The sequence below is a fragment of the Desmodus rotundus genome, chromosome 8 (genome assembly GCF_022682495.2).
Source record: "Desmodus rotundus isolate HL8 chromosome 8, HLdesRot8A.1, whole genome shotgun sequence".
NCBI classification, from domain to species: domain Eukaryota; kingdom Metazoa; phylum Chordata; class Mammalia; order Chiroptera; family Phyllostomidae; genus Desmodus; species Desmodus rotundus.
In genome coordinates this window covers 21,063,870-21,076,261 of record NC_071394.1, presented here as the reverse complement: position 1 = coordinate 21,076,261, position 12,392 = coordinate 21,063,870, and positions in this window count along the sequence as shown.

Genomic DNA, 12,392 nt, shown 5'->3' with positions numbered 1-12,392 from the left:
TTAAGGTGTAAGGATAATCAGCATGTATTTTGTCAGGGTAGGGAAGTCAGAGCAAAATTGGTATATATTAGGTATCAATATATTTGTTAAGTAAATGGGCAGATGAATCAATAATTGTAGAGAAGAGGAATTCAGGGGTAAGAAGAGCTGCAGGTACACAGAACTGTTTTACAATCATGGAAAGAGGGATGAGTCCTAGAAAAGGGTGTAAGGAGAGACTCTCCAAAGATAGATGTCTTCTTCACACTTATACCTGAGACTTACCCATCCCCATTCTTTATCAATCATTCATTTATTAATCTACTACTCTGTGCCAGAAACTCTGAAAGTCTCTGTGTCAGAAAGTCAGCATCAGGGGTCTAATGGTGAATGAACAAGAGGGATTGATCTCTTCCTCATAGAGCGATTTGACTACATGCCCACCCAGCTGAGTAGATACCAGGGTTCTGCCCACTTTCCTACTCTTGGCATACTTATGTACTCACACCCAACTCAAGAGAGAGTTTAGCTGTTCCTTTCATCCAGCTTCCTAACCTTGCCTGCTTTGAAGCCAAGCTCAAGTAAAAACTTTTTCTTGGTCTCCCTACTGTGAATAAATGCTGCCCCCTTCTGGAACATTGACAGAAGCATAAAAGACCAACTTCTAGCAGTAAAACGTTCTGAAGTTAGGTTTAGAAAGGACTTAACTTAAATCTAATTGCTTTATCAGTGGGAAGTTTGATGCTTGGGAAGGTCACCTTTCCTGTCCAAATCTTAGAAGAGAAGAGTGTAACAGCAGGGAACGAGGGGGAGGACTGAAACCCGTGCTTGCAGACTCATTTCATGGTACTTCCTTTCAAGTTTACCAGACTGGGGGCATGGTTGTAGATGTTTTTATTGCTCCTGCATATGTACTTATCTATACATTTCCCCTTCATCTTCCATCACATTAAGTCCCTGTTTTCATCTCGTGCCTATTCGTGAGGACTCAAAGCGGGTTAAGAGCTTTCTCAACCAGCTTCTCTGTTTGATTGTGTCTTTGAATTTTTGTCTGACTCTGATATCTCCTATAGATTTCTGGATGAGGGAGTGTAAAGTCCACTCCTTATTTATGAATTTAGGTCTATAATATGGGACAATCCTCATGGTGTCTTCTCTTCCACCCAGATATCACTCAGCAACCATGTACTGCCTACTTACTACTATATGTTAGAATTATGAATCCAAACCCAAAAAGACAAGCTGTCTTTTCTCCATGAATTACCATTTATTGGGGAAGACAGAAACTAAGAACAAACTGAGAGAAACCAGAGGGGAGGTGGGAGGAGATAATGGAGGGCAAAGGGGAAGAGTTTTCAGGAACATCCTTAAAGGACACTTGATCAAAACCAAAGGGGGATAGGATCGAAGGTGGAAGGTGGGGATGGCTGGGGTATGGGGAATGGTAGGGGGGAAATGGAGGCAACTGTACTTGTACAACAATAAAAAAATTAAAAAATGTAAAAAAAAAAAGAAAAGTTGACAAATGATCAGGCTCAGCAGTGAGGAGGGCCTTCTCCGAGCACGAAGGAGGCATCTCACTCACACTGGAGGGCAGAGGCTGCCCGGAGGCCATGGTGCCTTACAGTCCAGTTTTTTGAGGTTACCTGTGAAATGAAGGCCACACAAATGTCAAACTGCAAGCAGACTTTCGCAGACATTTCTATTCAAATCTCCCTTCAGAGGCCTCGAAGATTTGTAAATCTCAAAGTAAAAATATCTCCTTGGTGATCACTGAAATTCAAGGATATAAACATCTGATATATTAGACCAAATTTTACATGTCAAATCATTCAAAAATATCATTTTTAATACAACTGTGATAGTATTTCATTTTCTTACCATCGACTTGTGTAATTGATATGGGGCTTAAATTGGTTTGTAAAACTAATAGTTTGTAAAGCCCTTTGCTTTACTGAGGATCTGTATTAACTTGTGATCAGCAAGCTCTGTAGGCTGTCCACTAAAGAAAACGCCAAAAAAAAAAAAAGGGGGAGAAAACACCTAAAAGTGGAAGATGAAATCAATGAATTTATGCTTGCAAAGTATCCCAAAAATGGCTATTTATCAATTAACAATGCCTCAAAGTCTGTTTTAGTGTATTATAGTGGAATGCATATTTAATCAAGAGAAATTTGATTGGGAGAGAAAGAAGGGTAGTTAATTCTTGACTAGTTCTTGGGCAAGTTGTTTCATCCCTCCACTCTCCAGAAACAAGGCTGCCTCTAGCTCACGGTATCTTCATGCTAATCACCCCCTCTGGGTGTGTGTAGCCCTCCACACACAATAGGTTTGGTGAACAGAATGTGGGATGGATCTCAGCCCTCTTTTGCCCCTTAGTCTGGTCTCTTTATGTGGTGAATGAGCTGCTTCAGGATATACAGAAGCCCTGGCCAGATACCTCACCAGTAAAAAGGAGATCATACCTGTTTTGTGAACCTCCCAAGGTTGCCATGGGGATCTCAAAAAAAAAAAAGGATATACATACACACATACACATATTGTATTATACAGAATCTAATGTTCCATGTTTGGAAGAGAGTTTGTTATATCAACAATCACAAATACTCTCACTGGAGATTCTCAGAAGAAAAGAACTTGCCGTTGCTAATGCGACATCTGCTATGAATGTCATTCAGAATGGCCTGAGGATGTCCGTGTCCTGTGGAGAACAACACAGATTTCTTGGAAACCTTCTTTGGTTTGTGACCAGACTTCCAAACAGCAAACGACAGCCTTTTCGAGGGGTTCTGAATCCTGTTGCCTGATCTGCAGGTGGCTGTAGGCAGAGAGGGCCGTGCCAGCAGCTGACAGCAGCAGGCGCTGAGTCCCCACTGACCAATGAAGGACACGAGAGGCACCGGCTGAGCCCAGGCTCTCTTCTCCCTTTTGGATTCCTTCATTTCCCAAACCTCTGCCATCCCCTCTGGAATTAACTCGGCGTGGGCCTGTTTCAAAAATATTTCCAGTAACTAGGTGTTAAGTTTTATGGTTCATTTAACTTAGGAAAATTTAAATTACTAAGGTAAAGTAATTATTTCCCCCCCTTAGACCAAAGCTAGAATTTCACACCGACAGACACACACACACAGCAGACATGTGCATGTGTGCGCACGCACACTCAAACATACTAGGCATGCTCCCACCTGCGGATCTGTGAACTTCCAGTGTTTCTGCCTGGAATGCTCTTCTCTGCACATCCGCGTAAACAATCCCTCCCTCTAACTTCTGTGGTTTGGTTTGACGGCACTGACGTGCAGTGCGTGTTTATTGACTTGATTGAACACTGAAGGCAGTGGCACTCATTGACTTATAAGGTTGTTTTAAACTTAATTTTTTTTTTTTGCAAATTACTTGCAAAGGTCTCTAAAATTATGTGTCCTATAAAGGCAAATATTCAATATATTCCATTATTCATATGTAGCTTTAAATGAGTTATCAGTATTTTTTCCAAATACTTATGCTCACCAACAATCTGGCAGATCAGCCAACTCCTCCACTTGCTATTAAATTCTAGAGTTATCTTGTGCATGTGTGTTTGTGAGCAAGTGCACACACATGCACACACATGTGTATGAATATCCGAAGTTCTTGGGGGTACCCAAGGCACTAGGATAGAAGAGTAAGATGAAATAAGTAAATGGGCGAATAGGTGAATGGGGACCCACCTTCATCTAGAGGCGGGGGGCAGCTATTCCTCCTGCAGCCTTGAAGTGCTGCTTTCTACGTACCTGTTTAATTATCCCCTGGCCCCAGCTCTTTCCAAAGAGATCTTCAGTATCACTGGGCCTGGCCAAATGATAGTGGAAGTCTGTTTTGAAAAGGCAAGCACACAAAACTTTTAGCAGTGGGTTTAAAGTCCGCATAGGCAGTTTCTCAAGTCCTTTGTAGACCATAATGTTATTCCAATGCCTGTAGCTTCATCATATGGTTTATTAGAGAAATAATTACATGTTGAGCAAACTATTAATTATGTTATTGGACTGAGGAGGTTTGTTGTCTGCGTGAATCAAAGCCCAATGAGACAAGAGCAGGAGAGCCAGACTGTACAAGGCCTACACGACCATGTTAAAGACAGGCTTTTGTTCTGAGTATTCTTTTTTTTTTTTTTTTTTTTTTTTTTTTAAATATATTTATTGATTATGCTATTACAGTTGTCCCATTTCTCCCCCCACTCCACTCCATCCTGCCCACCCCCCTCCCTCCCACACTCCCCCCCATAGTTCATGTCCATGGGTCATACTTATAAGTTCTTTGGCTTCTACATTTCCTACACTATTTTTACCCTCCCCCTGTCTATTTTCCACCTATCATCTATGCTACTTATTCTCTGTACCTTTACCCCCCTCTCCCCCTCCCACTCCCTTATTGACAACCCTCATGTTCTAGTTGTTTGCCTAGTTTGCTCTTGTTTTTGTTTTAGGTGTGGTCGTTAATAACTGTGAGTTTGCTGTCATTTTTACTGTTCCTATTTTTGATCTTCTTTTTCTTAGGTAACTCCCTTTAACATTTCATATAATAAGGGCTTGGTGATGATGAGCCTCTTCAACTTGACCTTATCTGAGAAGCACTTTATCCTCCCTTCCATTCTAAATGATAGCTTTGCTGGATACAGTAATCTTGGACGTAGGTCCTTGCGTTTAATCTTGGGTAATGTAATTATGATGTGCCTTGTAGTGTTCCTCCTTGGGTCCAGCTTCTTTGGGACTCTCTGAGCTTCCTGGACTTCCCGGAAGTCTATTTCCTTTGCCATATTAGGGAAGTTCTCCATTATTTGTTCAAATAAGTTTTCAATTTTTTGTTCTTCCTCTTCTCCTTCTGGCACCCCTATAATTCGGATGTTGGAACGTTTCAAGGTGTCCTGGAGGTTCCTAAGCCTCTCCTCATTTTTCCAAGTTCTTGTTTCTTCATTCTTTTCTGGTTGGATGTTTGTTTCTTCCTTCTGGTCCACACCATTGATTTGAGTCCCAGTTTCCTTCTCATCACTATTGGTTCCCTGTACATTTTCCTTTGTTTCTCTTAGCATAGGCTTCATTTTTTCATCTGTTTTTCGAATAGATTCAACCAAGTCTGTGAGCATATTGATAACCAGTGCTTTGAACTGTGCATCCGATAGGTTGGCTATCTCTTCGTCGCTTAGTTGTATTTTTTCTGGAGCTTTGAAGTGTTCTGTCATTTGGGCCATTTTTTTTTTTTTTTTTTGTCTTGGCGCGTCTGTTACTTTAAGGGGCGGAGCCTTAGGTGTTCACCGGGGCGGGGTAATGCTGGTCGCTGCGCTGTGATGCTGTACGTGGGGGCGGGGCCGAGAGGGAGCAATGGCGCCCGCTTCACTCTCCACCGTATTTCAGTCTTTCACTCTGCTGCCCACAATCAAACTGGGCCCCTCTGGTGCTGGTTCCCGAGTAAGTGGGCCTGTGCACACTCCAGGCCCCTGTGGGACTCTCCAACAACCTCTCCTGTGAGGCTGGGAGTCTCTCCTGCCGCCCCAACCCCCAGGGGCGCTTTCAATCAGAGGTTTGAGGCTTTATTTCCCCGAGCTGGAGCCCTGGGTTGCGCAGCGGTCTGCTTCTCTGCCTGCCGTTTGTCCGGTTTATCTGTGGGCGAATGTGGTGCCGCAAGGTGCTACCCACCACTCTGCCTGCCCCACTCTCCGCCACTCTGAGTCCGGCCCTCTGGGTTTATCTGTGCAAATGTGGGGCCGCAGGGTCTGCTAGTGCTCGGACTGCCTGCGCCATTTGTCCCACACTCCGCCAGTCTCAGTCCTGCCACAGCCACGCGAGTCCTCTCCACCCCGGTGCCCGTCTCCGCCCCTCCTACCAGTCTGGATGAATGATTATTTTCTGTTTCCTTGGTGTTGGTCCCCCTTGCTGTTCGATTCTCTGTCAGTTCTGGTTGTGCGAGGAGGCGCAGTGTGTCTACCTACGCCGCCATCTTGGTTCCCCCTGAGTATTCTTATTGTTACAAGTCGAATGGGGGCTACATTTTCCCAGGTGTCCTTATTTCACAGAAAGCCAAAGAGTAAATTTAATGTTTTTACGTTTAATTTTTATAGTTTTGTAGTGGAGTGGAATTTTTAAAATGTGTACATTTTAAATATAAAACTGGAACTTCAATGAAATTTTAAGATGTCAGACGGCTGCTTTGAACATGGGAAGGCAAGCAGGGAAGTAAGTAGAAAGGTGTGTAGGGATGAAAGGAAGTCACATTCACTTGCATCATCAAAGCTCCTGTGGTGGGTAAGCTTGAGAAACGTTTAAGATAAGCTCTGAAGCAACTTTTAGATGAGATGGCGTGTACAGTACCTTCGTATGATTTTTTTTCTCCATATTGCCAGTGTTTCCCTAGACAGGTTGTACCGCTTTGCCCCATATCTATAAAAATTATTTCAGTTTGTTGGAGTGTGGTATAGCCTTCCACTGAATATGATATTTAAAAATATATTTTAAAAAGAAAAATATCATGGGCAAAAATGTCTGAGGTTTCAACATAATTTTCCCTCCTTATCTTCCTTATGTCACCATCTCGAGATGTTGTTCACACACAACATCTTTGAAGCCTTAGCTCATCTTCAGTGCATAGAATTTTGTTCTTTCTCTGACCCTATAAATAGGCGAGATTAAAGCAAATTTCAAAATTACTCCATGAGGGTGGTCAGACCAGCTGTGCCCAGATTTTAAAAAAATAACTATTTAAGAGAATCCAAATTTATTTTATTTAAAAATGTCTTTTTTGTGTTGGTTAAAGTTATTTTAAAACAAAGTCATCACATTCTGCATTGACTTTCATTAAGAAAAAAATAACTGTGGTAGCTATTCAGACAGCTGTCAGTGTAGCTACAGCTGGAAATGAACTTGTTTTGTGAGCATGGCAATGAGAACAGTTGAGTGTGAGTACTGTGGGAAATTTTCTTTCAGAGTTTTTTTGAAGATTTTATTTATTTATTTTTAGAGAGGGGAAGGGAGAGAGAGAGAAACATCAATGTGTGGTTGCCTCTCGCATGGCCCCTACTGGGGACCTGGCCCACAACCCAGGCATGTGCCCTGGACTGGGAATTGAACTGATGACCCTTTGGTTCACAGGCTGGCACTCAGTCCACTGAGCCACACCGGTGAGGGCAGGAAATGTTTAAATAATGGCCCAAATTCAATCTGGAATTAGAAAGGACATGGGTATTACACCAGTTATGAGATGCTATGATTACACCAGTTATGAAAGTGTCTTTCTCTTATCAGTATAACTTTTTATACTTCCTGAATGATTGGTTTGATGACACCTGTCGTCATACAAATTTGTTAAGTTACAATTATGATGTAAATGCTAATGAATGAGATAGACAATAAACTTTCTGTGACTAGGTCATGCTTATCTCTATATCCCTAATTCTTTGCACAGTATCTAGCATAAAAAAGAAACCCGATATAAGGTTTTGAATAGGTGAAATGAAGCATGTGGCCCCAACATTATGATATAAAATTAAAATGTCTACTTCAGAGATGATAAAATCCAGCACCCATTTATGATAAAAAATCCCAGCAAAGTGGGAATAGAGGGAACAAACCTAAACATAATAAAGTCCATATACGACAAACCCATTGTCAGCATCATACTCAACAGGCAAAAACTACAAGCTTTCCCCTTAAGATTGGAGCAAGACAGGGACGTCCACTTTCACCTCTCTTATTCAACATAGTACTGGAAGTCCTAGCCACAGAAATCAGACAAAAAGAAGAAATAAAAAGCATCCAAATTGGCAAGGAAGAAGTAAAATTGTCCTTATTTTCAGATGTCATGAATCCCAAAGATTCCACCAAGAAATGACTAGAACTGATAAATAAATTCATCAAAGTAGCAGGATACAAAATTAATATCCAGAAACCAGTTGCACTTTTATATGTCAATAACAAACTAACAGGGCAATTAAGAAAACAATCCCATTTACAATTGTTTCAAAAAGAATAAAATACTTAGGAATAAACCTAACCAAGGATGTAAAAGACCTGTACTCAGAAAATTAAAACACCCTGAAGAAAGAAATAGAAGATACAAATAAATGGAAGCACATACCGTGTTCAGGGATAGGAAGAATTAACATAATTAAAATGTCCATACTACCCAAAGCAATCTATAAATTCAAAACAATTCCTATCAAGATTCCAATGACATACTTCACAAAACTAGAATAAATATTTCAAAAATTTCTATGGAGCCACAAATGGCCCCACATAGCAACAGTGATCCTGATAAAGAAGAATAAAGTTGGAGGAATCACTAATATTAAACTATACTATAACGCTATAGTAATCACAACAGCCTGGTACTAGCATAAAAATAGACACATAGATCAATGGAACAGAATAGAGAGCCCAGAAATAAACCCACACCTTTATAGTCAGTTAATATTCAACAGAGGAAGTAAGCATTACAATGGGCTAAAGGTAGTTTATTCAATAAGTGGTGTTGGGAAAATTGGATGGTAACATGCAGAAAAATGAAACTAGACCACCTTCTTACACCACACACAAGAATAAATTCAAAATGGATTAAAGACTTAAATGTTAGACATGAAACCATAAAAATCCTAGAAGAACACATAGGCAGTAAAATCTCAGAATTGCTCATAGAAATTTTTTATCAGATATATCTCCCCAGGCAAGAGGAACAAAGAAAAAATGAACAAACTGGACTACATCAAACTAAAAAGTTTTTGCACAGCAAAGGAAACCATCAACAAAATAGAAAGACAACCCACGGAGAACATATTCACTGACACATCTGACAAGGGGTTAATATCCACAATTTATAAAGAATTTTAAAAACTTAACACCAAAACAAAAACAAACAACCCAAATAAAAAGTGGGCCAAGCACCCAAATAGACACTTCTCCAAAGAGGACATACAGATGGCCAATAGACAAGTGAAAAGATGCTCAACGTCACTGATCATCAGAGAGATGCGAACGAAAACCACAATGAAATAGACACTTTCCATTCTTAGGGATTTTGTATTTGCTTTTCCATCCATCTGGAATATTCTGCCTCAGATCTTCTCACTCAGCATTTGGGTTAAATAGCATGTCTTCAGAGAGGGTTTTCCTGTGGACTTCCTGTTTTCCTCCCCCAACCCCAACTGGCCATCCTGCTACATTCTATCACAGTGAACTGTTGTACTTTCTTCAGAGCAATAATGACTTTTTGAAGTCATATTGTCTATTTGTCTGTTTAGTATTTCCTCACACAGATTATAAATTCCGTGATAGCAAGGCTTTTTATGAAAGCAAATCTTCATTGCTCACCATTATATCACATTTTATAGAAGAGCAACCCACCAGTTTATCAGGACAGTTAAGTTCCCTTATCCGTTTTTTTGTTTGTTTGTTTATGCATTTTGGATGACAATTACATGCCTGAAACTGGAAATACAGAGTTCAAGCAAACATAACACTAGTTATTATTTTTGTGTTAAGAAAATAAAGGTTTAAAATTAAAACAACTTAGAGAAAGATCTGAAAAGTCTCTCCTTTCCACTTTTAGCCTCAGTTTCATTCCCTTTTAACTGGCAAATATTTCTGCTTTAAATGCTTCCAGTAGTTACCACAGGGACTCTGGCAGATTTTCTTATAGCTTTACGGATGCCTAATTGACACAAAATCAGCTTCACATTCAAAGTGCACAATTTGACATTACGGTATTTGTATATACCTGTGAAACCGAAATTGTGATCGAAAGACAGACCATAGCTATCATTTCCTACCCATCCCTGTCCCCATCCCTGATCTCCAGCCACCCATTGATCTGCTTGCTGTTGCCTTACATTATTTTGCATTTCCTAGAATGGTGTACAGATTGAAGCATATAGTATAAACTACTTTTTATCTGACTTCTTTCACTCAGCATGCTTATTTAGTAATTTTTCAATGCATGGAATATAATAATTCATTGTTAAGAAACATGCTATTGGTGGTGAATCTAAGAAACCTTTGCCTGCCCTGGCCAGATAGCTCAGAAGGTTAGAGCATCATCCCAATACACAAGGTTACAGATTTGATCCCCAGTCAGGGCACATGCCAGAGGCAACCAATGAACGCATACAGAAGTGGAACGAAAAATCAATGTTTCTCTCTCTCGCCTTTCCTCTCTCTCTAAAATGAATAATTTTTTAATAAGAAATATTTACTTAACCAAAGGTCAAATATATTGTCTTCTATGTATTATTCGAGGTATTTTTTAGCTTTAGATTTTACATGTAGGCTATGATGAATTTTGAGTTGTGATGAATCTTTGTGATTATACAATTTAAGGCCCTCCTGAATTAAATTAAAAGCCTTAATTTAATTACATCTAAAAACTTCATTTTGCTTTGTGAGGTAAAATATTCACAGGATCCAGGGACTAGGACATGGGCATCTTTGGAGGAGGTATTGTTATTCTGCCTCCTACAGATAGATTTTTGTAAGCAAATATTTTTGGATTTTTTTTATGTTATACGAGAGACCTCCTCATAGCTCTAAAACAGCTTAATATGGGGAAAATCTTGGGGATGAAAGCCTCAGCATTCAATGAAGCTTTACCACCAAAAGCTCACCCAATTTGTAGAGAAAAGAGCATGGCCTTTGGAGTAACCGGGATTTGGATTTGAATCCCCATGTTTCCATTACTCACTGAACAACATTAGACAGGTTCATTTTCTCTCTACCTTCAGGTTTCTCAGTTAATAAGAGGGTGGCGATGCTGATCCAATAGGGTTCTTTTGAGGACTAAAGAGATGATGGAGGTTAAATGCATAGATAGCTCTTAGCACATAAAATGTATGACAATTTACATTTCTCTCAGAAACCTTTGCTTCCATTAGACTGTATTTTTCTGGACCAAGAACATGATTTATTACTCTCGATGCTTATGCTATTGGTTTATGTGCACTGAAATCATTCATCTTTATGTTAATATCATGGCTAAGCATACATTAGGAGAGAGGGTAGGAGTTGCAGAGCCCTACGTCTAAATCAAGTCAGTATGTGTTGCTCTGTGAGATCGGGTTATTTGTGTATGCCTCAGTGTTTCCATCTCCTGAGTGAGGAGGGTACTAGGACCTCCTTACCTCACGGCGTTGCTGTGGGGATAATGGAAGTGCGTGCGAAGCGCTTATCACAGGCCTGAGCACATAGGCATCCTGTCCTGTGTGGGTAGGCTTTGGGGTGCAGTAATTAATTCGGCCCTTAGAGGGAGCTCCATGCGAGTGAGAATCCTGTGAAGCCTGTGAGCTAGCTCTGTGATGCTTGTTTCCTTGGATTCTGTTTTTAGCAAAACTGCTCAGGAGTGATTTAAACTGCACAGATTCGTAGCCATGTGACATTATATATGTGTCTTTAAAAATCCGAAGCAGAACATTAATTTAGTTTTATTCTGGGTTAACAACGATAATTTGAATTATTTTATGAAATGCTCTTAATGTCTTTGGCAAGATGAGAAAATTCAAATAATCTCAATTACAGAGTATCTTTCCGTGGCTGACCAAGACTGTAAATCCCATAATTTACAAATATATTTTTGGCATATATATTTAGATTACACTAAAATAGCCAATGCAGCAATCGTTTTTGAATCTTAACAAACCATAACCTTTCGAAGAAATTAATTCTTCCTGTGACAAAGATTGCTGAGGCAATAAACTATAAATAGTTTCACAGAAGCAAATTCAACTAGGAGAAAGTTACAACTTTCCAAATAACCCAGCACAGCCTTAAACTTATTTTTGGCTTTGAAAAATGGAAATATAAAACAAGAAACATATCACACTAAACACTAAAACCAGAATGCAATATTAATGAGTTTAAAAGAAGATACACACAGCAAGAAATAAGATAATGTATCCCTGGCCTGTGTGGCTCAGTTGGTTGGAGAGTTTTCCCATAAACCAAAGAGTAATGGGCTCGTCCTGGGTTGTGGGTTTGATACCCAGTTGGGAGGCAACCAAGTTATGATTATCTCTCACGTCCATGCTTTTCTCTCCCTTCCTCTCTCTCTGAAATCAGTGAAAAAATGTCCTCAGGTAAGGATTAAATAAAGAAAGAAATAGGATAATGTACCTTTAAAACATTTCTCCTAAAGAAGTATTCAATTTTTAAAGCAACTATCTGTAAACCATTTTTTTTAAAAAAAGAAAGGAAATAATTTATCTTTGACACTGTGAAACTTTATTTCACTGTGAACATACATTTGCAACAGTTCAGTGAATTTTCTTTAATTGATGAAGCACACTCCTCAGCTTGGCCCCATACATGATGTAACCACTCAGGAACTGTGTTTCTCTAATACGACTTTTTCCTTAATTCAAGCCACCATTGTCCATTCTGAGAGCACCATGAATCACTTGCCTC